Here is a 6000-nt window from a genome sequence, read left to right on the forward strand (position 1 = left end):
ATTTAGTGAAATAATTGGAGGAAAAATTATGTGAATTCATGAAAAATGAGAAAGAATGGGAAGAGAAAAAAGTTAAATACATGAAATTCTGGACGGATAGAAAATATCAGAGATATTACTGCTATTGTGCCCACCCACATAATTGTTTCATCTATTTTTCCATTTTGTGGTGATAAAAACAAGTTTTAAATTTTTTAGGTGGTAACAAGTTTTATTTTTTTAGATGGTAAAAAATAATTTGTCGAATTTTTAGGTGGTAAAAAATAATTTATCCTTTATAGAAAATATCACAAAATATTAACAATGTTGTGAACAATACGGTGAATGTCCACCTACAAGAGCATTAAATGTATGGATGAGTTTTTCACACCTACAAGTCTATACTTGGTGTATTTTTTTACTTAGGTAAAAGTTGTACAATAAAACTTGCTACTACAAATACATGTAAAGTTTGGGTAGTTTTTGGATCGAGAAACAAGAAGCATTGTATAAGTATAACAAACTCTTGTTCTCTTCATCATTTCATAACACGTTATCAGCACCAATTTTTCATCACGTATATTTTTACCTATTACTCAAATTTAGAAAAAGTGGTACATGTTTTTAACAAAATGTTTTTGAGGTGTATGTTGTGTAGTTGCTCATATATGGGATCCTCTATACCAGAAACTCTAAATACCATTTTAATCATCAAATAGAGTTCACATTGCTATTTATCCATACATCGGTTATATGAGGAACATGGTAAAAGAAATGCGTGTGTACTACATTTATGACACTTGGTTGTTGTCATAAATGTAGTACACATGCATAGTAATATCAGCCATGTATTATGCACATTACGTACTTCTTGCACACATAGTAATATCAGTCATGTATTATCATTACATAAATAAGTTCGGGACCACCAAATACTACACTATCTAATGATGTACCTACAAAATATATACCTACAAAGGTTGCGAGAACCCAAGAACCAGAACAAGAACCTATTCTAATTACTTGGAGCGAGATCCGGGAAAGCGTGCAAATATTGGAATATCCATCTGCAGAACAATAAAATTCTATTCGAAGAGCATGTATTTCACAAGGTATGTATCAATCAGTACTCTTCGAATACAAAAAGTCAGGCCAAGCATTTCACCTACATAGCTTTCAACCTACTTGGTATGGAAGTTTTTGTTCATGGTTGGAATATTTTCCTGACAAAGATGTTGTCATTTGTTTCATATTTTTTTTCTCCTTTTTGGAAAATCAAATGGCCACTCATCAAGTAAGGCTTTCACAATTGATGGATTTCGAAATTGGAAAAAAGTTAATAATAAAAGTTGTGATTTTAAGATGCACGTGGGTTCGGAACCTGACTCTCCTCATAAAGATGCCGAGAAAACTATAGAGGATTTTCTTAATTAACCAGGACACTTGCCGCAAGTATGGTCTAGACAAACATCACACCAAAATGCTAACAATAGAAAGACTTGAAACCTCTATTGATGTATTATGTTGGCTAGCTTTACAATGGCTAGCTATGAAAGGTCGAGATGAAAGTGATGAATCATCTAATCAAGGAAATTTTCTTGAATTTCTGAAACTACTAGCTTCGTATAATAAGGATGTTGTAAAAGTGGTTCTAAAAAAATCTACCTACACTTCATAAGACATACAAAAGGAGGTTTTACATATCATAGCGAAAAAAATCAAACGAGCTATTCGTGAATAAATTGGTGAAAGCAAATTTTGTATTATTATTGATGAATCAGGGAATGTATCAAGGAGACAATAAATGACTATGTCCTTGAGATTTGTTGATGACCTTGGTCGTGTGAATGAATGTTTTTTAGCATTATTCATGTTCCTAGCTAATACCTAGTCAGTAACTTTTAAAATGAGATTTTTTTCTGTTCTTTCTCATTATTGCTTTGATATTAAAAACATTCGAGGCCAAGGTTGGTGCAAGTAACATGTGTGGACAATGGAATGGATTACAAGCATTAGGTAGTGATGAGTGTCCTTCTGCTTATTATGTTCACTGTTTTTCCCATCAGTTACAGTTAGAGTTGGTAGCTGCAGCGAAGGATGTCATCCATATTTATCATTTTTTCTCCAAGATAAACTTTGTTGTCAATGTTGTTCTTGCATCGTATAAGCGAGTTTATGAACTAAGAGATGTTTTTTTTTTTTTCTGTTGAGGTAAATAGTTTGATTGAAGATGAGCAACTTGAAAATGGAACTGGCTTGAATCAAGCAAGTAACTTGTAGAGGCTTGGTGATACTCATAGAGTTCTTACTTGAGATCAATTTAAGTTTGATCAAAATGCTTAGTGCCATATGTGTTGTTCTATATAAGCTTATTGGTAAAGGAGGTACATCAGAACGTGGAGACGGAACAACAACACTTGAAACTATGACTTCCTTTGATTTTGTTTTTATGTTACGTCTTATGAAGAAAATATAGGAAATCACCGATTCACTTTCTCAATCTTTACAGAGAAAAACTAATGACATTTTGAACTCATTGCATCTTGTTGAAAATTCAAATATACTTTTGCGAAAAATGAGAGATAGTGAGTGGATTCTCTTTTTCTGGAGGTGACTTCAATCTTTTAGTGAAGGCCGCAACATGGATATTCCATATATGACTTCTCTTTTTATTGAAAGGGGAGGTCGTGCTCGTCAACAACATGATCAATTCAAAACTGAACATCATTATCGAGTTAATATCTTTTATGCTGCAATTAATGTGCATCGTCAAGAGCTAAACAATAGGTTCCATGAAAAATCGGTAGAGTTGTTAACTCTTTAGTTGTGCTTTGGAGCCTAGAGATGATGGCAAGTTTTTCAATATTGATAACATTTGTAATTTTGTGAATAAGTTTTATCCTAAAGATTTCACTGATGTTGAAAAGGAAGCATTAAGAATGGAATTGTGCCATTAGAGGTCGAGTTGATTCGACATCCAAGTTTTGGGAAATTGTTGACAATATCTGATCTAAGTCTCTAGTTGGTGGGTACTGGAAAAGTAAACATATATCCATATATTTTTAGATTGGTGAAAATATTGTTGACTCTTCCGGTTTCAACAACAAGTGTCGAAAGGGCTTTCTCGGCTATGAATGTCATCAAAACAACACTCCAAGATGGAAAATGAGTATTTTGAGAGTTGTGTGTTATCAACATTTAAAAATACATTGCAAGGAGTTTTACTAAAAATCCCTCGTGGATGCATTCGAGATTTGAAGGAGCGTCGAGTTCTACTTTAATTATTTATTAGGATTTTTTGGTATTTACTACCTTAAAAATACACCACTTTTGTATTTACTACCTTATGAAAATTTTATTTTAAATTACTACCTTAAAGTTCTATTTTTTTTGTATTCACTACCATTTTACAGTTTTCTCATTTTAAAATTGAGATATCTCTTTCGTTTCTTAATCATTTTAAGTGATTCAAAGCTCATTCTTCTCATTTATATGTAAGGATTCCATAGGGATCTTACCTTTTAACATTTCGTAAAATTTTAAACAAATTAAATATTATTTTTAAAAGTTTAAAATATTTATGAATTATCAAACGAATTTTTTTGAAATGACGTACTCAATGAAATCCCTATAGAAAAAGGAAAATAATGAACTTCAAATCACTTTAAACGATTAAGAAACGAAAGAGATATCTTAATTTTAAAATGAGAAAACTGTAAAGTGGTAGTAAATAAAAAAAATCTGGAAGTTTAATGTAGTAATTTAAAATAAAAATTTCATAAGGTAGTAAATACAAAAGTGGTGTATTTTAAAGGTAGTAAATACCAAAATTTCCTATTTATTAGTATGTTGACATTTTACGTATTTAAATTTTATAAGTCATGGAATAATTTGTTTTTTTATTTACATTTTATACATTCAGTTTCTATAGAAGTATTATTACCCATGCATTTGATATGTAAGGATTATTTTTTTAATTAACGGAAATTGCTAAATTATAAAGTATAACTTGTAGCCATTAGAAAGTTTTGACACGACCCTGTAGAGTCGTATTATGGCTTAGTCCCTTATCTGTAAACTCTTGGTTTACTATAGCATATGTTTCAAATGATTTTCGTGTAGTACAAGCAAGTGGAGAATGTAGGTAATTTCTCCAAAATATGTTAATACTCGTGATTTGGAGGTACTCAATATTTCCTTCACTTATTATTTCAACGCGATATCCATTGTGTCCAATATATTTAAAACTCAATAAAAAAAAATTGAGACTGGGAGAGTATAATTCATCAATGATTTCAAATTTCGTTTCCATAGACAATAATATATTTGCTCATTTGGAGCCTTCAATAATCTTTGTACTAACGGATATAATAATCACACTAGTTTCTTTCATTGTCAAATAAGAGAAATATCTCTTATTTTTCATTATGATATGAGTAATTGCACTGTCTGCTAGGCATAAATCTTCACCATTCATTGCTAACTGAACTTGAGGGGTATTCATGTTCTTCCAATACATAAACTAATAGACATGTATGTAAGAAAAACTTAATAAAATAACCAAAATTAACTATGACATATATATATATATATATATATATATCATAATACGAACAAATAAAAACCATAATAAAATAACATGAATCCAAGAGAACAAAGTTTTATTCTTTAAGCAACCATAATTGACTCTAGTGATTGATTATTCCCTTCGGGGGTGGTGAAGAAATCAACAACTTCCTGGCAGGGGCAGATCTAGGAATTATAAAATAGGGGTTCAAAATTTAATACAACTTCTTTGCAAAAAAAAAAAAAAAAGAGTCACCTACACATTTCAATACACAAAATAATAAATTCGTTCATAAGATACAAAAAAGCTAATGAAAATATATTAAAAAAAATAGAAAATTACAGTTGCCCGTGACGATTTTGCATTCCTTGAAACCACTTCATAATAGCATTATCACTAACTTGGACAAAAAATTCTCGTTCTATAAAAGTGACCAAACAATCATTCAATACTTGATCATCAATAGCATTGCGTAGAATATTCTTCATAATCTTCATGGAAGATAATGCTCTTTCCACACCGGTCGTTGCTACAGGGAGAATCAACACTAACTTTATGATCAAATAGACTTGTTGATAATCAACACTAACCGGCGATGGCGGCAACTGGTGGGCGCCTGGCGGTGAAAGACGGACGAGTGGAGATAGAGAACAACATCAGCAGCAAGAAAAACCTGTATTTGTAAAAACCCATTATTTGTGAATTGGAATAGAAACGGTAAGTAAATTAAAACCCAAAATATCAACAAGAAAAAGTCGTTGAATTGTCAAAACTTTGGGGTTTCATTAATTTTTTAAAATTCAATAAACAATTAGTTTTGGGAAGTACAATAGTTGGAAAAAGCCAATTTGTTTCATGTGATTACTGCTTTGGGAAGTGGAACTTGTGTCTATTAGTTTTGGGAAGTACAATAGTTGGAAAAAGCCAACTTGTTGACAGGCTAAAGTCGTATCACCTAGTCAAAAATAAACCTAATTCCACTAACAAGGTAGCAAAGGAAGTCAGGATCGTATCCACAGGGAAACAAGCGTTCTTTCTACTATTAAAACTAAGGTCTAAACTATTGGGAAACAAGAAAGTTGGTTGATTTGTATATGAAAACTAAGACAATAATAAAAGAGGAATAAATAAGATATTAAGAGGTCTAGGGCATAGGTTCACCAATGAACAACAATCCGCGATGATAAACAATATTAATAATCAATAGAACAGTTAATTAGATTAGCATGCTCTCTCGAATCGATACTAATCATAGACTTAGAATTAACGGGCTCTCGCTACGTATTAATCCCAGTTCTACCTATTGACACAAGCCTAAACATCAAATTGCATCTCTCGAATCTTAACTTGATATTGCTAGACTAATACAATTAGACCTGCGCAAATCTAATCGCATAGTAAATGAAATCAATCAATAGGAATTAACCACAATACCAACAATCAACAACATTCAA

The sequence above is a fragment of the Spinacia oleracea genome, chromosome 4 (genome assembly GCF_020520425.1).
Source record: "Spinacia oleracea cultivar Varoflay chromosome 4, BTI_SOV_V1, whole genome shotgun sequence".
NCBI classification, from domain to species: domain Eukaryota; kingdom Viridiplantae; phylum Streptophyta; class Magnoliopsida; order Caryophyllales; family Amaranthaceae; genus Spinacia; species Spinacia oleracea.